This window comes from Coregonus clupeaformis, unplaced genomic scaffold, assembly GCF_020615455.1.
Source record: "Coregonus clupeaformis isolate EN_2021a unplaced genomic scaffold, ASM2061545v1 scaf0343, whole genome shotgun sequence".
In the NCBI taxonomy this organism is placed as follows: Eukaryota; Metazoa; Chordata; class Actinopteri; order Salmoniformes; family Salmonidae; genus Coregonus; species Coregonus clupeaformis.
The window spans coordinates 84,463-110,000 of NW_025533798.1; the positions used below are offsets into that span (position 1 = coordinate 84,463).

The 25,538-nt window shown below is 42.8% G+C and overlaps 1 protein-coding gene across 5 annotated transcripts in view; it reads right to left on the bottom strand.

Annotated features, from left to right (window-relative positions):
• LOC121566939 (voltage-gated potassium channel subunit beta-1) overlaps nucleotides 1-25,538 on the bottom strand; it is a 178,652-nt gene that overhangs the window by 59,113 nt on the left and 94,001 nt on the right. The gene's annotated exons all lie outside the window — the stretch shown is intronic.

Sequence of the window (25,538 nt, forward strand, 5' to 3'; positions counted from 1 at the left end):
CAAACGTCTGACCCTTTATCTTTGACTACATGGTTATTTCATTCAAACAGATCCAGATAAATGAAAATATCTGTCCGGAATCAAGTAAACAAGCTTAGGTTGACTTCAGATGAGTACATAGTACAGAGAGGTGGAGGGAGGTTGAGAGGTTTCATTGGGAACAATACTTAGAACACCTAATTGGCTCCGTAATGATCTCATTATGCCATTAAGCACACAGGTGTGGTAGGGGAACACGGCTGTTACCGTACACACTGTTGGACCCAGTGTGTGTGTGTGTGTGTGTGTATGTGTATGTGTGTGTGTGTGTGGCCAAGTGACAGCAGGCTAATGGCAGAAGAATCAGTCATACTTTGATTATCTCCCGAGTGGCGCAGTGGTCTAAGGCACTAGAGATCCTGGTTCGAATCCAGGCTCTGCTGTAGCCGGCCGCAACCGGGAGACCAATGGGGCGGCGCACAATTGGCCCAGGGTATGGGAGGGAATGGCCGGCAGGGAGGTAGCTCAGTTGGTAGAGCATGGTGTTTGCAACGCCAGGGTTGTGGGTTCGATTCCCATGGGGGGCCAGTATGAAAATAAAAAAGAATAATGTATGCACTAACTGTAAGTCGCTCTGGATAAGAGCGTCTGCTAAATGACGTAAATGTAAATTAGACCCTTAACATTAAGAACCAGCGAAACAGAGAGAGTGTTGTCTGTCTGTTTGTCTATCTGTCTGGCAATCTTTCCAACAGGAAGTGATATTCTTGCCTCAGTGTGTGTGTCTCTCCTCTGGTTTTGTGTCATGTTGTGTAACGGCCGGCCGGATGACGCTGAGTGTTTCTGACGTTCTGTGACATTGCCCGTCAGATGGACTAAAGAAAATCTCAATGCTTTAAACCCACTTCAACCAAACAGAGACCTGTAGAACGAGCCTTTGACCAATAAAAGAGCAGTAGAAGCCTGCCATGACCAATCACTGACTGGTGGAATCAATCAGGTCTCAGTTCTGGTCTCAGACCTGTGATGTCAACTTCCTGACAAGCCATGTCCACTGGGCTGACAGGTGAATGACACATGACTATATGGAAAAGAACAAGCATGGCCAGACACACACTATGACTCATCAGACCCTTGTTATTTAGTAACACAGTTTGACCTGGACACTGCTTTACAATGTGTTAGGTCTTCACCTTCGTCAGCACTCTAGAACTGTTTGACCTGCTTTTCCAATGACACTGTAACACAATGAAGAAACGGACACAAGGTAAGAGTGATACCGCCCCAACAGATCCACAGATGATGCAATCTCCATCGCACTCCAAACTGCCCTCCAAAATAGGGCTATCTTCTGTATACCCCCCCTACCTTGTCCCAACACAACTGATGGGCTCAAACTCAAATTAACTTAACTTTTAAGAAGGCACACCTGTTAATTGAAATGCATTCCAGGTGACTACCTCATGAAGCTGGTTGAGAGAATGCCAAGAGTGTGCAAAGCTGTCATCAAGGCAAAGGTTGGCTATTTGAAGAATCTCAAATATAAAATATATTTTTTATTTGTTTAACCCTTTTTTGGTGACAACATGATTCCATATGTGTTATTTCATAGTTTTGATGTCTTCACTATTATTCTACAATGTAAAATATTGTTAAAAAAAAAAAAAAAAAAAACTTGAATGAGTAGCTGTGTCCGAACTTTTGACTGGTAGTGTACATACACAATCTATTCAAAGCATTCACACACTCCATCTCTCTCCCCAGCTGAACTTGTTCCCACTCAGATTCCACACAAAACATCCTTTCAACAACTCTAATTCATTTAGTCCCAGCAGGAAGGTTTAACCTGACAGATATATAAGACTTGCGTATGTGTAACTAGGTTGTTCTGTAGAGACAGTCGTCAGAGTGGTGTCTGTGTAATTGGGTTGGTCTGTAGAGACAGACGTCAGAGTGGTGTCTGTGTAATTGGGTTGGTCTGTAGAGACAGACGTCAGAGTGGTGTCTGTGTAATTGGGTTGTTCTGTAGAGACAGACGTCAGAGTGGTGTCTGTGTAATTGGGTTGTTCTGTAGAGACAGTCGTCAGAGTGGTGTCTGTGTAATTGGGTTGTTCTGTAGAGACAGTCGTCAGAGTGGTGTCTGTAATTGGGTTGGTCTGTAGAGACAGACGTCAGAGTGGTGTCTGTGTAATTGGGTTGGTCTGTAGAGACAGTCGTCAGAGTGGTGTCTGTGTAACTGGGTTGGTCTGTAGAGACAGACATACAGATGTGCTATCTTAATTTGAACACTGTTTTGTTGCGCAGACGGAAATGCAACTTGTGGTGTATTCGAGGTTTAAAAAGGCTTCTAAAGTTTGTAATTTCCACTTTAAAATGTTAGACTTGATTTGCCTACATTATCTATATTAGAGCTAATTACTCCTCTATGGAGAGAGAGATAGATGGACCCATTGGTTGCCCTCTAGGTTACAGAGAGCTGGTAGTCCCATCCACCAAACTACCAGGTGTGAAACAGGGAATGACTCAGGGGGTATGCAAATTTGGTATAGAGCAGACCTACAGTGGGGAGAACAAGTATTTGATACACTGCCGATTTTGCAGGTTTTCCAACTTACAAAGCATGTAGAGGTCTGTAATTTTTATCGTAGCTCCTCTGTAGCTCAATTGGTAAAGCATGGCGCTTGTAATGCCAGGGTAGTGGGTTCGATCCCCGGGACCACCCATACGTAAAAATGTATGCACACATGACTGTAAGTCGCTTTGGATAAAAGCGTCTGCTAAATAGCATATTATTTATTATTATTACTTCAACTGTGAGAGACAGAATCTAAAACAAAAATCCAGAAAATCACATTGTATGATTTTTAAGTAATTAATTTGCATTTTATTGCATGACATAAGTATTTGATACATCAGAAAAGCAGAACTTAATTTTTGGTACAGAAACCTTTGTTTGCAATTACAGAAATCATACGTTTCCTGTAGGTTTTGACCAGGTTTGCACACACTGCAGCAGGGATTTTGGCCCACTCCTCCATACAGACCTTCTCCAGATCCTTCAGGTTTCGGGGCTGTCGCTGGGCAATACGGACTTTCAGCTCCCTTCAAAGATTTTCTATTGGGTTCAAGTCTGGAGACTGGCTAGGCCACTCCAGGACCTTGAGATGCTTCTACGGAGCCACCCTTAGTTGCCCTGGCTGTGTGTTTCGGGTCGTTGTCATGCTGGAAGACCCAGCCACGACCCATCTTCAATGCTCTTACTGAGGGAAGGTTGTTGGCCAAGATCTCGCGAACATGGCCCCGTCCATCCTCCCTCAATACGGTGCAGTCGTCCTGTCCCCCTTTTCAGAAAAGCATCCCCAAAGAATGATGTTTCCACCTCCATACTTCACGGTTGGGATGGTGTTCTTGGGGTTGTACTCACCCTTCTTCTTCCTCCAAAGACGGCGAGTGGAGTTTAGACCAAAAAGCTCTATTTTTGTCTCATCAGACCACATGACCTTCTCCCATTCCTCCTCTGGATCATCCAGATGGTCATTGGCAAACTTCAGACGGGCCTGGACATGCGCTGATTTGAGCAGGGGGACCTTGCGTGCGCTGCAGGATTTTAATCCGTGACGGCGTAATGTGTTACTAATGGTTTTCTTTGAGACTGTGGTCCCAGCTCTCTTCAGGTCATTGACCAGGTCCTGCCGTGTAGTTCTGGGCTGATCCCTCACCTTCCTCATGATCATTGATGCCCCACGAGGTGAGATCTTGCATGGAGCCCCGAACCGAGGGTGATTGACCATCATCTTGAACTTCTTCCATTTTCTAATAATTGCGCCAACAGTTGTTGCCTTCTCACCAAGCTGCTTGCCTATTGTCCTGTAGCCCATCCCAGCCTTGTGCAGGTCTACAATTGTATCCCTGATGTCCTTACACAGCTCTCTGGTCTTGGCCATTGTGGAGAGGTTGGAGTCTGTTTGATTGAGTGTGTGGACAGGTGTCTTTTATACAGGTAACGAGTTCAAACAGGTGCAGTTAATACAGGTAATGAGTGGAGAACAGGAGGGCTTCTTAAAGAAAAACTAACAGGTCTGTGAGAGCCGGAATTGTTACTGGTTGGTAGGTGATCAAATACTAATGTCATGCAATAAAATGCAAATTAATTACTTAAAAATCATACAATGTGATTTTCTGGATTTTTGTTTTAGATTCCGTCTCTCACAGTTGAAGTGTCCCTATGATAAAAGACCTCTACATGCTTTGTAAGTAGAAAACCTGCAAAATCGGCAGTGTATCAAATACTTGTTCTCCCCACTGTAACTCACTCTACTCAATTAATCAAAACAGGAACATTTTACATTTGGTTAGAAATTCAAAAGGAAATGATCTCAACAGAGGAAAATGCCCTCCTGTGTGCTACCTATATCCCCCCACTAGAATCCCCATATTTTAACCTCTATGGGATCGGTGTCCCGAAAACGGGACGGTTGAGCTAACGTGCGCTAATGTGATTAGTATGACTGTTGTAAGTAACAGCAAACTTTCCAGGACATAGACATGTCTTATATGAGCAGAAAGCTTAAATTCTTGTTAATCTAACTGCACTGTCCAATTTACAGTAGCTATTACAGAGAAAAAAGACCATGTTGTTGTTTGAGGAAAGTGCACAACAACAACAAAAATGTATCACGGCAACTGGTTTGATACATTCACCTCTGAAGGTAAATAATGTACTTACATTCAGTAATCTTGCTCTGACTTGACAGAGATAAAATGTAGCATAGTTTTGTTTGATAAAATCCATTTTTATATTCAAATGTAGGAACTGGGTTCTACAGTTTGAACGCTTGCTGCCTCTAGCTCCACACCCACCCCGCCCGGCCATCTAGATGTGTGAAAGTTAGTGTATAAGCTAATGATCTATCACGTATGACATTCCTTGGAGTGTGTAAACTAACATTTTGTATTACCATATCATTTTTGTATGTTCCCTATAGTTATGTATCAATTGACCAATTCGGCACATTTAGGCAGACTTCATACAAAAAAGTCCAGTATTGCAATGCTTCACTGGATCAATCTGAAACTTTGCACACACACTCCTGCCATCTAGTGGCCAATATCTAAATTGCGCCTAAACTGCAAAGATGATGGAACAATTTTTTTTTATAGAAAACGCATGTTTTTTTGTTTGTATTATCTTTTACCAGATCTAATGTGTTATATTCTCCTACATTAATTTCACATTTCACAAATTTCTAATTGTTTCCTTTCAAATTGTATCAAGAATATGCATATCCTTACTTCAGGTCCTGAGCTACAGGCAGTTATATTTGGGTATGTCATTTTAAGCGAAAATTGAAAAAAAGGGTCCGTCCTTAAGAGGTTAATGAAGACAGCTTCTCCATCCTGGAGGGGGAAATCAATCACTTCCAGGCCCTGGGACATATACAAGTCTGTGGCGACCTAAATTCCAGAACTGGACAAGAACCCGACACCCTCAGCACACAGGGGGACAAACACATACCTGGAGGTGACAGCATTCCCTCCCCCATATGTCCCCCTAGGCACAACTATGACAACATAACCAACAAAACGGGTCACAACTCCTGCAGCTCTGTCACACTCTGGGTACGTACATAGTCAATGGTAGACTTCGAGGGGACTCCTATGGTAGGTACACCTATGGCTCATCTCTTGGCAGTAGTACTGTAGACTGCTTTATCACTGACCTCAACCCAGAGTCTCTCAGAGCGTTCACAGTCAGCCCACTGACACCCCTATCAGATCACAGCAAAATCACAGTCTACTTGAACAGAGCAAAACTCAATCATGAGGCATCAAAGCCAAAGGAACTGAATAATTAAATATATGTTATAGATGGAAGGAAAGTAGTGCAGAAACCTACCAAAAAACAGTTAGGCAACAACAAATTCAAATCCTTTTAGACAACTTCCTGGACAAAACGTTCCACTGTAATAGTGAAGGTGTAAACTTGGCAGTAGAAAACCTAAACAGTTTATTTGACCTCTCAGCTTCCCTATCAAATCTAAACATTTCTAACAGAAAACCAAAGAAAATTAACAACAATGACAAATCGTTTGATGAAGAATGCAAAAACCAAAGAAAGAAATTGAGAAACCTATCCAACCAAAAACATAGAGACCCAGAAAACCTGAGTCTACGCCTTCACTATGGTGAATCACTAAAACAATACAGAAAGACACTACGGAAAAAGAAGGAACAGCACGTCAGAAATCAGCTCAATGTAAATGAAGAATCCATAGACTCTAACCACTTCTGGGAAAATTGGAAAACACTTCACAAACAAGAACACGATGAGTTATTTACAAAACGGAGACGTATGGGTAAGCCACTTCTCCAATCTTTTTGGTCATATAACAAACAACAAACAGCAAAAATATGTAAATGATCAAATACTAATCTTAGAATCAACTATTAAAGACTTCCAGAACCCACTGGATTCTCCAATTGCATTGAATGAACTACAGGACAAAATAGAAACCCTCCAACCCAAAAAGTCCTGTGATGTTGATGGTATCCTCAATGAAATGATAAAATATATAGACCACAAATTCCAATTGGCTATACTTAAACTCTTTAACATCATCCTTAGCTCTGGCATCTTCCCCAATATTTGGAACCAAGGACTGATCACCCCAATCCACAAAAGTGGAGACAAATTTGACCCCAATAACTACCGTGGGATATGTGTCCACAGCAACCTTGGAAAAATCCTCTGCATTATCATTAACAGCAGACTCGTACATTTCCTCAGCGAAAACAATGTACTGAGCAAATGTCAAATTGGCTTTTTACCAAATGAACGTACGACAGACCACGTATTCCCCCTGCACACACTGATTGACAAACAAACAAACCAAAACAAAGGCAAAGTCTTCTCATGCTTTGTTGATTTCAAAAAAGCTTTTGACTGTCTGCTATACAAATCGATGGAAAGTAGTGTTGGGGGAAAAACATTAGAAATTATAAAATCCATGTACAAAAACAACTGTACAAAAACAACCAGTGTGCGGTTAAAATTGGCAAAAAAACACACACATTTATTTCCACAGGGCCGTGGGGTGAGACAGGGATGCAGCTTAAGCCCCACTCTCTTCAACATATATATCAACGAATTGGCGAGGGCACTAGAACAGTCTGCAGCACCCGGCCTCACCCTACTAGAATCTGAAGTCAAATGTCTACTGTTTGCTGATGATCTGGTGCTTCTGTCCCCAATCAAGGAGGGCCTACAGCAGCACCTAGATCTTCTGCACAGATTCTGTCAGACCTGGGCCCTGACAGTAATTCTCAGTAAGACAAAAATAATGGTGTTCCAAAAAATGTCCAGTTGCCATGACCACAAATACAAATTCCATCTAGACACCGTTGCCCTAGAGCACACAAAAAATGATACATACCTCGGCCTAAACATCAGCACCACAGGTAACTTCCACAAAGCTGTGAACGATCTGAGAGACAAGGCAAGACAGGCCTTCTATGCCATTAAAAAAGGAACATAAAATTCGACATACTAATTAGGATCTGGCTAAAAATATTTGAATCAGTTATAGAACCCATTGCCCTTTATGGTTGTGAGGTCTGGGGTCCGCTCACCAACCAAGAATTTACCAAATGGGATAAACACCAAATTGAGACTCTGCATGCAAAATTCTGCAAAAACATCCTCTGTGTACAACGTTAAACACCAAATAATGCATGCAGAGCAGAATTATGCCGATACCCGCTAATGATCAAAATCCAGAAAATTGCCGTGAAATTCTACAACCACCTAAAAGGAAGCGATTCCCAAACCTTCCATAACAAAGCCATCACCTACAGAGAGATGAACCTAGAGAAGAGTCCCATAAGCAAGCTGGTCCTGGGGCTCTGTTCACAAACACAAAAAGACCCTACAGAGCCCCAGGACAGCAACACAATTAGACCCAACCAAATCATGAGAAAACTAAAAGAGAATTACTTGACACATTGGAAAGAACAAACAATAAAAACAGAGCAAACTATAATGCTATTTGGCCCTAAACAGAGAGTACACAGTGGCAGAATACCTGACCCCTGTGACTGACCCTAAATAAAATACATCTTTGGCTATGTACAGACTCAGTGAGCATAGCCTTGCTATTGAGAAAGGCTGCCGAAGGAAAACCTGGCTCTCAAGAGAAGACAGGCTATGTGCACACTGCCCACAAAGTGAGGTGGAAACTGAGAATGACCATATTAGAGACACATACTTCTTTCAGATTACACAGACCCACAAATAATTCGAAAACAAATCCAATTTGTATAAACTCCCATATCTATTGGGTGATATACCACAATGTGCAATCACAGCAGCAAGATTTGTGACCTGTTGCCACAAGAAAAGGGCAACCAGTGAGGAACAAACGTCATTGTAAATGTATTTTTATTTATTTTCCTTTTTGTACTTTAACTATTTGCACATCATTATAACGCTATATATAGACATAATATGACATTTGAAATGTCTTTATTCTTTTGGAACTTTTGTGAGTTCAATGTTTACTGTTAATTTTTTATTGTTTATTTCACTTTTGTTTAATATCTATTTCACTTGCTTTGGCAATGTAAACATATGTTTCCCATGTCAATAAAGCCCTTTGAATTGAATTGAATCGAGAGAGAGACAGAGAGAAAGAGAGACAGAGAGAGAGAGAGACAGACAGACAGAGAGAGAGAGAGAGAGAGAGAGAGAGAGAGAGAGAGAGAGAGAGAGAGAGAGAGAGAGAGAGAGAGAGAGAGAGAGAGAGAGAGAGAGAGAGAGAGAGAGAGAGAGAGAGAGAGAGAGAGAGCGAGTAGGATTCCAATGAATGTATTTACGTGTTTTCCGCTCATCTATCTCTGTTGACCCAAGCACTTTTGGAAAGATCGTTTTCGCTCAGCTCACTTGTAATGCTCTGATTGTCCACCAGAGGTCACAATGTCCTTCTTTGTTTTCTTTTGTTTTTTTAGGTGGTAGATCAGCTTTAATATTGCAGATAGATTTTAACTTCCATCAATGTAATTGTCTGCATCACTTCCAATCCCCCCATATGTTTTTTTTCTCGCAAATATATATATACATATACACATACATACATATATGCATATATATATATATACATATATATACATATATACATACATACATACATACAGTGGGGAAAAAATGTATTTAGTTAGCCACCAATTGTGCAAGTTCTCCCACTTAAAAAGATGAGAGAGGCCTGTAATTTTAATCATAGGTACACGTCAACTATGACAGACAAAATGAGATTTTTTTTCTCCAGAAAATCACATTGTAGGATTTTTTATGAATTTATTTGCAAATTATGGTGGAAAATAAGTATTTGGTCAATAACAAAAGTTTCTCAATACTTTGTGATATACCCTTTGTTGGCAATGACACAGGTCAAACGTTTTCTGTAAGTCTTCACAAGGTTTTCACAGTATTTTGGCCCATTCCTCCATGCAGATCTCCTCTAGAGCAGTGATGTTTTGGGGCTGTCGCTGGGCAACACAGACTTTCAACTCCTTCCAAAGTTTTTCTATGGGGTTGAGATCTGGAGATTGACTAGGCCACTCCAGGACCTTGAAATGCTTCTTACGAAGCCACTCCTTCGTTGCCCGGGCGGTGTGTTTGGGATCATTGTCATGCTGAAAGACCCAGCCACGTTCCATCTTCAATGCCCTTGCTGATGGAAGGAGGTTTTCACTCAAAATCTCACGATACATGGCCCCATTCATTCTTTCCTTTACACGGATCAGTCGTCCTGGTCCCTTTGCAGAAAAACAGCCCCAAAGCATGATGTTTCCACCCCCATGCTTCACAGTAGGTATGGTGTTCTTTGGATGCAACTCATTATTCTTTGTCCTCCAAACACGACGAGTTGAGTTTTTACCAAAAAGTTCTATTTGGGTTTCCTCTGACCATATGACATTCTCCCAATCCTCTTCTGGATCATCCAAATGCACTCTAGCAAACTTCAGACGGGCCTGGGCATGACCTGGCTTAAGCAGGGGGACACATCTGGCACTGCAAGATTTAAGTCCCTGGCGGCGTAGTGTGTTACTGATGGTAGGCTTTGTTACTTTGGTCCCAGCTCTCTGCAGGTCATTCACTAGGTCCCCCCGTGTGGTTCTGGGATTTTTTCTCACCGTTCTTGTGATCATTTTGACCCCACAGGGTGAGATCTTGCGTGGAGCCCCAGATCGAGGGATATTATCAGTGGTCTTGTATGTCTTCCATTTCCTAATAAGTGCTCCCACAGTTGATTTCTTCAAACCAAGCTGCTTACCTATTGCAGATTCAGTCTTCCCAGCCTGGTGCAGGTCTACAATTTTGTTTCTGGTGTTCTTTGACAGCTCTTTGGTCTTGGCCATAGTGGAGTTTGGAGTGTGACTGTTTGAGGTTGTGGACAGGTGTCTTTTATACTGATAACAAGTTCAAACAGGTGCCATTAATACAGGTAACGAGTGGAGGACAGAGGAGCCTCTTAAAGAAGAAGTTACAGGTCTGTGAGAGCCAGAAATCTTGCTTGTTTGTAGATTACCAAATACTTATTTTCCACCATATAATTTGCAAATAAATTCATTAAAAATCCTACAATGTGATTTTCTGGAATTTCTTTCCTCAATTCGTCTGTCATAGTTGACGTGTACCTATGATGAAAATTACAGGCCTCTCTCATCTTTTTAAGTGGGAGAACTTGCACAATTGGTGGCTGACTAAATACTTTTTTTCCCCACTGTATCTCTCCTCCGGTATTGTTTTGGGTCGGCCTCTGGAATCAGTTAAATTGCCCTGGGGGGTGGGAACAAAGGATCCGCTTCAGGAAAGTCGTATTCCTGGTCGTAATGATGGTTGTTCTGGTGATTTACCGCCATTCTGATATCCAAGAGTTCTTCCCGGCTGTATGTAATAACACAAACAATTTTCGTAAGAGCTAGAAGCAAGGCAGTCCTCTCTGCCGGCGCCATTTTGCAGCGTCTTAATGCTCCTTATCAATCACATCAGACCAACAAATTATTTTAACATCATCCACATAAGTCACAACAAAATCTTTTGTGTGATCACTTCTAAACTATTTTAGGCCCAGCTTTTGGAACTTTGGCTTTCCTGGATATAGCCACTATATTGTGATCACTGCATCTAATTGGTAAGGATACAGCTTTAGAACAATGTTCTACAGTATTAGTAAAAATGTGATCAATACATGTGGAATATCTTGTTCCTGTAGTGTTTGTAAACACCCTGTTAGGTTGATTAATAACCTGAACCAGATTAGAGGCACTGGTTACAGTGAGAAGCTTCCTCTTGAGCGGACAGCTTCATGAAAACCAGTCAATATTCAGGTCCCCAGGAAAGTAGACCTTTCTGTTTACATCACATACACTATCAAGCATTTCACATATATTATTTAGATACTGACTGTTAGCACTTGGTGGCCTATAGCAACACCCCAAAAGAAAAGGCTTTAGATGTTCCAAGTGAATGCAACCACAACACTTTAATAACATTTACATTTACATTTACATTTAAGTCATTTAGCAGACGCTCTTATCCAGAGCGACTTACAGTTAGTGAGTGCATACATTCTTTTTTATACTGGCCCCCTGTGGGAATCGAACCCACAACCCTGGCGTTGCAAACGCCATGCTCTACTGAGCTACATCCCTGCCGGCCATTCCCTCCCCTACCCTGGACGACGCTGGGCCTATTGTGCGCCGCCCCATGGGTCTCCCGGTCGCGGCCGGCCACGACAGAGCCTGGATAACAATAACACTATAACACTTGACATAAGATTTTCTCTAAGCATTACAGGGATATGGCTCTGAATAGATACAGCAACACCTCCCCCATAAGCATTTCTGTCTCTTCTATAGATGTATTGCTACTGCTGTATCATCAAATGAATTATCTAAGTGAGTCTCAGAAATGGCTAATATATTAATGTTATCTGATGTTAGCAAGTTATTGATTTTATTAACCTTATTTCTAAAGCTACATATATTAATATGGGCTATTTTCAGCCCTTTCCTGGGTAGCTTATCAGAGATAGACATAATACTGAAAAGAGCAAACAAAGCAAGAGAAAAAAATATACATTGGTCTTATTCAGGAAAAGCTGTTTACATGCTTATCTGGATAGTAGCTCATATCCCACTCATATCCCGCACCTTTGATATCCCACTTATGAGTATCCCTGTATCTATGAATAAACAAAATATTCCTCATAGTAACTGAAATATGGACACTGACTGGAGGCCTATAACCTCTCACATGTAGCGTAATATATTATTAACTCCTGGAAGAATTATGCATTTCTTGCAGTAAAATACTACAACAAATGTTAATTTTTTTCTCGGGAACAGGAGTGGAGAAATATGATTTATTTCTTTCATCTTCTCTTGAGAACATGTGAATGCGCGTGTAATGTGTTATCTTTGACACTGTTATGCAAGCAGACAGTATTTCAACCACACAAAATATGCACCTGAGACGAACTGACGTCTTATCAGGAATGGGTTTCATCGTTTTCTCAGCTTCTAATTTCCTTAAAACCGATCAAACTGATGACATTTGGACATTTTGCACAGGGCCAATCTATCCACTGTATTGGAGTTATTGCGTTTTCTCCCCGGTCCCTAAACGAAACAGACAACTTTACTGGTGTTAACTAGATTACTAATGCATTCATTCTATCGATGTAAGACATTATTCTGGTGAGCACTACTTTATTCAGTCTTATGGGGCAACAAAGTATGACAGAAGAGAAGCTGCACGTACCAAACTATAGTTGACAAACAAATGGCCTACCAAATATCGGAAATTATAACATGTCCTACCAAATGTCAGAAATTATAAGCAGAAACTTGTTTAAATTAGGGGTGAATGTAGCCAGTAGGCTACACGGTCCAGTATGGAGTATCAGCAAAAATTATGGTGGATCGAACTGCGCAGGTAGCCTACTTTTTGAAACGATTTGTTTGACAATCAGATGAAAAACATCATCACACAACACCCACGATATGCGAAACTGATCCTGCACAGACCGCAAAAACAAAAGTAAACGGGATAAGATGTTCATATGCCACAGTATCCCGTCTAAGATCAGCATATCCCAGGCATCTTATCCGGGTTTCTCATAACCGGGATACAAGGTTTTTCGGGGTTATTGTAAAAGGGATGTGTGTCAACTCAAAAACAGAATGCTTGAGTATCCCAAATAATAACGGGATATTGGTGTGCATGTAAACGTGGTCAATGTCAATGAAAGAGAGAGTAGACAGAGACGGAGCAACTGAACAAAGGCTGAGACAGGAAGCATGGTTATATCTGTGTGGTCATTGATGACCCAGTGATAATAATAAAGATTACATTAAAAGAAACTAACTCTTTCAGCCATCACTGACTGTGATGTATGGAAATGCATTTAGATCCTGCCAACTGTCACCTCTTCTCACCTCAGTAAACATTACACTCACAAAAGTTTCAATGGAATAGAAACATTTCAAATGTTATATTATGACTATGTACAGTGTTCTCTCTCTCTCTCTCTCTCTCTCTCTCTCTCTCTCTCTCTCTCTCTCTCTCTCTCTCTCTCTCTCTCTCTCTCTCTCTCTCTCTCTCTCTCTCTCTCTCTCTCTTTCTCTCAATTCAATTCAAAGGGGCTTTATTGGCATATGAAACATGTGCTTACATTGCCAAAGCAAGTGAAATAAACAATAAACAAATGTGAGAAGACATAAAACAACATCAACAAAAAACTATTAGAATTGAACAGTAAATATTGTACTTAAAAAATAAAAAATACATTTTAAGTGTTATATTATCAGCTATGTATGTTTTAGCAAAGTGCAAATAGTTGTAGTATGAATAGTAGGGGAAGATAAATAAACAGTTAAATATTGGTGGTATTTACAATGTTGTTTGTGCTCCACTGGTTGCCCTTTTTCCATGGCAACGGGCCACAAATCTTGCTGCTGTGATTGCACACTGCAGTATTTTGCCTAACAGATATGGGAGTTTATCAATGTTTGATTTGTGTAGGAGCCGTTTTGGCCTGTTAGTGTTGTGTATATGTTGTTTGTCAAGGGTTATTTGAACTTGTTTTGTACACTAGAGGGCACTATATGTTGGGGTCATGGGTCACTGGTCACGTGTGTGTGTATATACAGTCGTGGTCAAAAGTTTTGAGAATGACACAAATATTAATTTTCACAAAGTCTGCTGCCTCAGTTCTTATGATGGCAATTTGCATGTACTCCAGAATGTTATGAAGAGTGATCAGATGAATTGCAATTAATTGCAAAGTCCCTCTTTGCCATAAAAATGAACTTAATCCCAAAAAAACATTTCCACTGCATTTCAGCCCTGCCACAAAAGGACCAGCTGACATCATGTCAGTGATTCACTCGTTAACACAGGTGAGAGGGTTGACGAGGACAAGGCTGGAGATCACTCTGTCATGCTGATTGAGTTAGAATAACAGACTGGAAGCTTTAAAAGGAGGGTGGTGCTTGAAATCATTGTCCTTCCTCTGTTAATCATGGTTACCTGCAAGGAAACACATGCCGTCATCATTGCTTTGCACAAAAAGGGCTTCACAGGCAAGGATATTGCTGCTAGTAAGATTGCACCTAAATCAACCATTTATCGGATCATCAAGAACTTCAAGGAGAGAGGTTCAAATGTTGTGAAGAAGGCTTCAGGGCGCCCAAGAAAGTCCAGAAAGCGCCAGGACCTTCTCCTAAAGTTGATTCAGCTGCGGGATCGGGGCACCACCAGTGCAGAGCTTGCTCAGGAATGGCAGCAGGCAGGTGTGAGTGCATCTGCAGGCACAGTGAGGTGAAGACTTTTGGAGGATGGCCTGGTGTCAAGAAGGGCAGCGAGGAAGCCACTTCTCTCCAGGAAAAACATCAGGGACAGACTGATATTCTGCAAAGGGTACAGGGATTGGACTGCTGAGGACTGGGGTAAAGTCATTTTCTCTGATGAATCCCCTTTCCGATTGTTTGGGCATCCGGAAGAAATCTTGTCCGGAGAAGACAAGGTGAGTGCTACCATCAGTCCTGTGTCATGCCAACAGTAAAGCATCCTGAGACCATTCATGTGTGGGGTTGCTTCTCAGCCAAGGGAGTGGGCTTACTCACAATTTTGCCTAAGAACACAGCCATGAATTAAGAATGGTACCAACACATCCTCCGAGATCAACTTCTCCCAACCATCCAATAACTGTTTGGTGACGAACAATGCCTTTGATGCATGATGGAGCACCTTGCCATAAGGCTAAAGTGATAACTAAGTGGCTCGGGGAACAAAACATCGACATTTTGGGTCCATAGCCAGGAAACTCCCCAGACCTTAATCCCATTGAGAACTTGTGGTCAATCCTCAAGAGGCGGGTAGACAAACAAAAACCCACAAATTCTGACAAACTCCAAGCATTGATTATGCAAGAATGGGCTGCCATCAGTCAGGATGTGGCCCAGAAGTTAATTGACAGCATGCCAGGGCGGATTGCAGAGGTCTTGAAAAAGAAGGGTCAACACTGCAAATATTGACTCTTTGCATAAACTTAATGTAATTGTCAATAAAAGCCTTTGACACTTATGGAATGCTTGAAATTATACTTTAGTATACCATAGTAACATCTGACAAAAATATCTCATAACACTGAAGCAGCAAACTTTGTGAAGACCAATACTTGTGTCGTTCTCAAAACTTTTGACCACGACTGTAGGTAGCACAGGTGAGAGGAGAGCACATACAGTTCTTACCGTATCACAGATACAGTTTATAAAATACACCTCTCTGCAGCTTTGTATAGGAACATGTGTATTGGGGCTATTCATATGTCATATGTGCAATAAATGGGAACTTCACCCGAGAAGGGTAACGTTTGGAAAGCTGATTCTTGTGGACGTGTTATGGACGGCTCTCTCCTGTGCCGGTGGCTTTTCACAGGGAATCGCCACTACAATTTGTTTTCAAATTCTTTGTGGGTCTGTGTGATCTGAGGGAAATATGTGTCTCTAATGTGGTCATACAGTGGGGGAAAAAAGTATTTAGTCAGCCACCAATTGTGCAAGTTCTCCCACTTAAAAAGATGAGAGTGGCCTGTAATTTTCATCATAGGTACACGTCAACTATGACAGACAAATGAGGAAAGAAAATCCAGAAAATCACATTGTAGGATCTTTAATGAATTTATTTGCAAATGATGGTGGAAAATAAGTATTTGGTAATCTACAAACAAGCAAGATTTCTGGCTCTCACAGACCTGTAACTTCTTCTTTAAGAGGCTCCTCTGTCCTCCACTCGTTACCTGTATTAATGGCACCTGTTTGAACTTGTTATCAGTATAAAAGACACCTGTCCACAACCTCAAACAGTCACACTCCAAACTCCACTATGGCCAAGACCAAAGAGCTGTCAAAGGACACCAGAAACAAAATTGTAGACCTGCACCAGGCTGGGAAGACTGAATCTGCAATAGGTAAGCAGCTTGGTTTGAAGAAATCAACTGTCGGAGCAATTATTAGGAAATGGAAAACATACAAGACCACTGATAATCTCCCTCGATCTGGGGCTCCATGCAAGATCTCACCCCGTGGGGTCAAAATGATCACAAGAACGGTGAGCAAAAATCCCAGAACCACACGGGGGGACCTAGTGAATGACCTGCAGAGAGCTGGGACCAAAGTAACAAAGCCTACCATCAGTAACACTCTACGCCGCCAGGGACTCAAATCCTGCAGTGCCAGACGTGTCCCCCTGCTTAAGCCAGTACATGTCCAGGCACGTCTGAAGTTTGCTAGAGTGCATTTGGATGATCCAGAAGAGGATTGGGAGAATATCATATGGTCAGAGGAAACCAAAATATAACTTTTTGGTAAAAAAATACTTATTTTCCACCATAATTTGCAAATAAATTCATTAAAAATCCTACAATGTGATTTTCTGGATTTTTTAAATTTATTTTTTCTGTCATAGTTGACGTGTACCTATGATGAAAATTACAGGCCTCTCTCATCTTTTTAAGTGGGAGAACTTGCACAATTGGTGGCTGACTAAATACTTTTTTCCCCCACTGTACTTCTAGTCTGACTTAGGAGGCGTGCACACCCCCCACCGCTTCCGAGTATAGTACTCTCTAATGTTCAGTCTCTGGATAATAAAGCTGACGAGATCAGGGCAAGGGCTGCTTTCCAGAGAGACATCAGGGATCGTAACATCCTCTATTTCACGGAAACATGGCTCTCTCGGGATATACTGTACAAGTCGGTCCAACCAGTTGGGTTCTCAGTTCATCGCGCAGACAGGAATAAATATCTCTCCGGGAAGCAGAAGGGCGGAGGTGTATGTTTTATGATTAACGACTCATGGTGTAATTGTGATAACATACAGGAACTCAAGTCGTTTTGTTCACCCGACCAAGAATACCTCACAATCAAATGCCATCCATATTATCTCTCAAGATAATTTTATTTGGTTATAGTCATGCCCGTGTATATCCCCCCTCAAGCCGATACCACAACGGCCCTCAAAGAACTTCACTGGACTTTATGCAAACTGGAAACCACATATCCTGAGGCTGCATTTACTGTAGCTGGGGATTTCACCAAAGAAAATTTGAGGAAAAGGCTGCCGGAGTTTTATCAACACATCGACTGTAGTACTCGCGCTGCTAAAACACTCAACCACTGCTACTCCAACTTCCGGGATGCATACAAGGCCTCTCTTATCTTTTTAAGTAGGAGAACTTGCACAATTGGTGGCTGACTAAATACTTTTTTCCCCCACTGTATATTTGGCAGGAGGTTAGGAAGTGGAGCTCAGTTTCCACCTCATTTTGTGGGCAGTGGGTACATAGCCTGTCTTCTCTCGAGAGACAGGTCTGCCTACGGCGGCCTCTCTAAATAGCAAGGCTATGCTCACTGAGTCTGTACATAGTCAAGGATTTTCTTTGTGGTGGAATGTGTGGGCATCGCTTCCTTTTAGGTGGTTGTAGAATTTAAAAGCTCTTTTCTGGATTTTGATAACTAGCGGGTATAGTACTAATTCTGCTCTGCATGCATTGTTTGGGGTTTTGAGTTGTACACAAAGTATATTTTTGATTAATTCTACATGCAGATTCTCGATTGGGTGTTTGTCCCATTTTGTGAATTATTGGTTGGTGAGTGGACCCCAGACCTCACAACCAGAGAGGGCAATGGGTTATATAACTGACTGAAGTATTTTTAGCCAGATCCTAATTGGGATGTTGATTTTTATGTTCCTTTTGATGGCATAGAAGGCCCTTCTTGCCATGTCTCTTAGATCGTTCACAGCCTTGTGGAAGTTACCTGTGGTGTTGATGTTTAGTCCGAGGCAGTTATAGTTATTTGTGTGCTGTAGGGTAACGGTGTTTGTATTTGTTGTCTTGGCTACTGGACTTTTTTTGGAACATCATTATTTTTGTCTTACTGAGATTCCCTGTCAAGGCCCAAGTCTGACTGAATCTGTGCAGAAGATCTAAGTGCTGCTGTGGGCCCTCCTTGGTTGGGGACAGAAGCACCAGATTATCTGCAAACAGTAGACATTTTGATTTCCGAGTCCAATAGGGTGAGGCAGGGTGCTACAGATTGTTCTAGTGCCCTCGCCAATTCTCTCTCTCGGTCTCTCTTTCAGCCATCACCTATCCCATAAATCACATCCCTTATCGCCTTCCCCTCTATCCCCTGTCATCCCGCCATCCATCCATTGTCTCATTAAACTCTTACTGCACCCCATTCTATCGCCTGTCGTTCACCTCTTCTCTCACTCCACCAGTCTACCTGTCGTTCACCTCTTCTCTCACTCCACCAGTCTACCTGTCATTCAGCCTCAAGCCAACAAGTCTTTACAGAGCTGTGCTACCTGCTCTTCATAAACCCTCAAAATACTCCTCATCACTAGGAGAGACGACAAAGAAATTAGAGAGAGAGAGAGAGAGAGAGAGAGAGAGAGAGAGAGAGAGAGAGAGAGAGAGAGAGAGAGAGAGAGAGAGAGAGAGAGAGAGAGAGAGAGAGAGAGAGAGAGAGAGAGAGAGAGAGAGAGAGAGAGAGAGAGAGAGAGAGAGAGAGAGAGAGAGAGAGAGAGAGAGAGAGAGAGAGAGAGAGAGAGAGAGAGAGAGATCCTCTGATATGGGGTGTTCAGTCACTGGACCCATATCAGATATACCACAGCGGTGCAGTGATGAGCTGCTTTCCCCAGGAGATAAGAGCTCTCTCAAATGGAAAATGTCAGTCTCAGTGTTCTGTGAGCCGAGGCTCAATCTCTGTGGACCGCCTATTACAGTTATGTTTGAGTGCGTGTGTTTCCGTGTGTGTGTGTATGTGGAATCATCACTTTAAGCCAAGAAGCAATCTCTGGCTGACCTCATACAGGGTCTGAATAAAGGAGTAAAACAAACCCTCGCTGTGTATAAAGGTCACGTAAACATCTGTACACAAGAGACCCAGCCAAGCTAATAACACCTATACAGAACCCAGATCTCTCTTTCATTTGACACGCACACTGTGGAGGAGGGGGTGTAGGTGTGTGAGAGAGAGAACAGATTTACGTTGACACATTCCTCTGCGCTCTCATTTCAGACGATTCACAACTCTCAACACCTACCACTGTTGCCATGGCAGGACACTGAGAATATTATATGGAATATGGAATATAGAATATAACATAGAATATGGAATATGAAATATAGAATATGGACTATATAATATGGAATATGGGATATAGAATATGGAATATAGATTATAACATAGAATATGGAATATGAAATATAGAATATGGACTATATAATATGGAATATGGGATATAGAATATGGAATATAGATTATAACATAGAATATGGAATATGAAATATAGAATATGGACTATATAATATAGAATATGGGATATAGAATATGGAATATGGGATATAGAATATGGAATATGGGATATAGAATATGGAATATAGATTATATGTAAACAACCTGCAATTACAGCTGTTCTCTGAGACACATGCTGACAAAAACACACACCATCTCTCTCTATATTTCTCGCTGTTCTCTCTCTCTCATAAACACACATTCTTAGACACACACTGAATGTGTGACCCCATTTCTCACCTACAGGACAGTCGGTGTGTGGGCACTTCTGTAAATGTGTAATTTCAGCAGCAATGAAACAGGAACAGTGACTCACCCTTCTATTAAACTGCTTCATAAACCTCCCTTTTTACTGTAACTATGTTTAATACCCAAGGCGATATCCATCTTCCTGTTTTAACTTCGGACCAGGCCCAGACACAGAATCAATTGTCCTCCCGTTGTGAATAGGGCTCGTGAGAAGCCCAGGCATTTTAATAGATCCCCGATCTATCCACCTCCAGGCTCTCTATGGGATAATTAGGCACTAGGCTGAACAATGCAGTGATCGGCTTAAGCAGTCTGATGGATGACCATGGTGTCTGGCAGGGAGACAACCTCTCCTGCAGTTATCTTAGATTGGATCATTTAGGAAGATGATGACTTTATGGGGAAACTTTTCGAAAACTGCAGATGGGTAGTAGAACAAGGTATTCCAGATATGACTGCAGTGGTACGTTAATCCTGGAACATGTCCCGGTCCCCATCTTCAATAGGCTCTTGGCAGCGTATGCTCTCTAGAAATGCTGGTTCTGTATATTTCTGCTTTGTAATTACAGTAGTTTACTTATAACAATCATTGTAGCTCTTTACTCTCTATGGAAGAACAGTTATAGCTCTTTACTCTCTATGTAGAACAGTTGCCTACTTTCAGAAAGTCAAGAGCCAAAACAAACAAACAAACACACATATACTCGGAACCGTCTCTGAACCCTCAGCTGTACACAGATAACCCATTACATTACATACTCACAGCGTTACACAGATAACCCATTACATTACATTCTCACAGTGTTACATAAGGTTGTGCAAGTGGTATGACCATATGTCCACATATTCTTCGGTTGACCAGAGTTATCATGTCTCTAGTCTGATGCGGGCAAGGCAATCCTTCTCGCTCACCCATACAACCCCAGTTAGACAGGATGAACCACAGGCACAACCCCAGTTAGACAGGATGAACCACAGACACAACCCCAGTTAGACAGGATGAGCCACAGGCACAACCCCAGTTAGACAGGATGAACCACAGGCACAACCCCAGTTAGACAGGATGAACCACAGACACAACCAAAGTTAGACAGGATGAGCCACAGGCACAACCACAGTTAGACAGGATGAGCCATAGGCACAACCCCAGTTAGACAGGATGAGCCACAGGCACAACCCCAGTTAGACAGGATAAACCACAGGCACAACCCCAGTTAGACAGGATGAACCACAGGCACAACCCCAGTTAGACAGGATGAACCACAGGCACAACCACAGTTAGACAGGATAAACCACAGGCACAACCCCAGTTAGACAGGATGTACCACAGGCACAACCCCAGTTAGACAGGACGAACCACAGACACAACCCTAGTTAGACAGGATGAGCCACAGGCACAACCCCAGTTAGACAGGATGAGCCACAGGCACAACCACAGTTAGACAGGATGAGCCACAGGCACAACCCCAGTTAGACAGGATGAACCACAGGCACAACCCCAGTTAGACAGGATGAACCACAGGCACAACCCCAGTTAGACAGGATGAACCACAGACACTACCCCAGTTAGACAGGATGAGCCACAGGCACAACCCCAGTTAGACAGGATGAACCACAGGCACAACCCCAGTTAGACAGGATGAACCACAGACACAACCCCAGTTAGACAGGATGAGCCACAGGCACAACCACAGTTAGACAGGATGAGCCATAGGCACAACCCCAGTTAGACAGGATGAGCCACAGGCACAACCACAGTTAGACAGGATGAACCACAGGCACAACCCCAGTTAGACAGGATGAACCACAGGCACAACCCCAGTTAGACAGGATGAACCACAGGCACAACCCCAGTTAGACAGGACGAACCACAGACACAACCCTAGTTAGACAGGATGAGCCACAGGCACAACCCCAGTTAGACAGGATGAGCCACAGGCACAACCACAGTTAGACAGGATGAGCCACAGGCACAACCCCAGTTAGAAAGGATGAACCACAGGCACAACCCCAGTTAGACAGGATGAACCACAGGCACAACCCCAGTTAGACAGGATGAACCACCACAGACACTACCCCAGTTAGACAGGATGAGCCACAGGCACAACCCCAGTTAGACAGGATGAACCACAGGCACAACCCCAGTTAGACAGGATGAACCACAGACACAACCCCAGTTAGACAGGATGAGTCACAGGCACAACCACAGTTAGACAGGATGAGCCATATGCACAACCCCAGTTAGACAGGATGAACCACAGGCACAACCACAGTTAGACAGGATGAACCACAGGCACAACCCCAGTTAGACAGGATGAACCACAGGCACAACCCCAGTTAGACAGGATGAACCACAGGCACAACCCCAGTTAGACAGGATGAACCACAGGCACAACCCCAGTTAGACAGGATGAACCACAGACACAACCCTAGTTAGACAGGATGAGCCACAGGCACAACCCCAGTTAGACAGGATGAGCCACAGGCACAACCACAGTTAGACAGGATGAGCCACAGGCACAACCACAGTTAGACAGGATGAGCCACAGGCACAACCCCAGTTAGACAGGATGAGCCACAGGCACAACCCCAGTTAGACAGGATGAGCCACAGGCACAACCCCAGTTAGACAGGAGGAGCCACAGGCACAACCACAGTTAGACAGGATGAACCACAGGCACAACCCCAGTTAGACAGGATGAACCACAGGCACAACCCCAGTTAGACAGGATGAACCACAGGCACAACCACAGTTAGACAGGATGAGCCACAGGCACAGTCCCACTGGTACCCTGACAGCGCCTCAACTCCTCCGCTGTATCAGAAGGCAGATAAAGGAGAAGACAGTCTTATAGTATGTGTAACACTTGTTGTTTTGTTTGTTTGTTGTTTTGTTTGTTTGTTTACTTATTTGTTCTTTGTGCATGTCACTCTAGAGGAGGCGTGTCTGTCTGAGTCGCCCATCGTTCACAACCACAATGCACCTGGGCCCGTTTCCCAGTCGAGATGGAACTTAAGCATTACGATGATCGTACCAGATGCATCGTTATTTACGAGCCACATTTTTAAGAGTGTTTCCCAGACGTAAGGAGAGAAGGTTCGCTAAGTGCGTCGTTAGACCATGTGACGATACTGACAGGATCGAAAGAAAAGCAGCGCTGCTCTCGGATCAGCTTTCTCCATTCAAATCTTACCTCAGCATTAGAATTAGAGACATTACTACCTATGGCTGCAAATATTGAGGCAGCTTGTTAATGCTTACCCTATAATAACGCACTAAATGAAGATTTGGCACATCATTGCACACATGTTGTTAGACATCATGAAATATATTGAGGCAAACATTACAAACAGTAGCCTAGAATTAGTCAAATAGAATTCAATTGAATGAACATAAAATGTACTTCAATGTGATTGAAAGGTATAGGCCATACGTAGCAAAGACATTGACATTGTATTTGTAGTCAACTTCATTCTGAAGTTATCGGCGGTCACCGTCAGACAGATAAACCTCTTGATTCTGGGTTTAGCAGAGACCTTCTGTGTTTAGCAGAGACCTTCTGGGTTTAGCAGAGACCTTCTGTGTTTAGCAGAGACCTTCTGGGTTTAGCAGAGACCTTCTGGGTTTAGCAGAGACCTTCTGTGTATAAAGTGAAGCGGAAGGGCAAAAGAGCATCTAACATCTGGCTCTGGTGTGAGGCAGTCGGTAAATAATGATAAGCGTTTTCAAGTGCAACTTTAATAACAGTTTTTTTTGGGAAACATCTCAGCTACTAAAGATACATCGTAAGACGGTTCTAACGGTTCTAACGGTTCTAACGGTTCTAACGGTTCTAACGGTTCTAACGGTGATCTTAATGCTATGAAGGCTCTGGGAAACGAGGCCCTGTTCACTGGACAGAAATGAAGGCTGTGTACAGGCACTAGATTGTTTATCTCTGTAGTGGAGCTCTGTGTGTTAGTTGTTTTTAATGGAACACACACACACACTGAAAAACTCTCTCTCTCACACACAGACACACACACACACACACACAGCTTGAACGTGAAATTACATAAGTCATATGAAAATGTATGCACTCACTAACTGTAAGTCGCTCTGGATAAGAGTGTCTGCTAAATGACTCAAATATAAATGTAAAAATGTGGAGATGCTGGCAGGGACTGGGGGCTGAGTGTGTGTAGAGAGAATGTAGGGACTGGGGGCTGAGTGTGTGTAGAGAGAATGCAGGGACTGGGGGCTGAGTGTGTTTAGAGAGAATGCAGACAGATTGAGACTGCAGCCGTTTCAGAAGAATTTGCTGACTTTGTTTTTTCAGAGCAAATTAGATAGTGAGGCAGGCAGAGGACTAAAATAGCACTCAGTACAATTCTCTGTCCAAATTCCACATTCAAAATGACGTGTACTGATGCATGCAACATTTCCATGGAGACTTGCTCTTAATGGTTGCATTGAATTCTAGAATCAAATCAAATTGTATTTGTCACATGCGCCGAATACAACTGGTGTAGACTTTACCGTGAAATGCTTACATACGAGCACTTTCCCAACAATGCAGAGTTAAAAAGTACGAAACATCAGACCTACACCCTGAGACATACTCCCTGAGACCTGCACCCTGAGACCTGCACCCTGAGACCTGCACCCTGAGACCTATACCCTGAGACCTGCACCCTGAGACCTGCACCCTGAGACCTATACCCTGAGACCTGCACCCTGAGACCTACACCCTGAGAACTGCACCCTGAGACCTACACCCTGAGACCTGCACCCTGAGACCTACACCCTGAGACCTACACCCTGAGACCTACACCCTGAGACCTGCACCCTGAGACCTACACCCTGAGACCTGCACCCTGAGACCTACACCCTGAGACCTACACCCTGAGACCTGTACCCTGAGACCTACACCCTGAGACCTACACCCTGAGACCTACACCCTGAGACCTACAGTAGGTAGAGAGAGAACCAACATGGATGGACCACATTGTGTGCTTGATCAATACTCATTGAAACACTGTATGTGTGGAACTAACTTTCTCTATATTTATCTTGGTGCTGTATCGACAGCAGCTCTTTGAGAAAAGACATACAGACTATTTATATTGACTAAGAGAAAGACTGTGCCTTCCTGAGAATGGCTTAGTCTATCATCCACTAGGCTTAGATGATAGACATGCACACACACACACACACACACACACACACACACACACACACACACACACACACACACACACACACACACACACACACACACACACACACACACACACACACACACACACACACACACACACACACACACACACACACACACACACACACACACATACAAACAAACAGTGGTGTAAAGTACTTAATTAAAAATACTTTAAAGTAC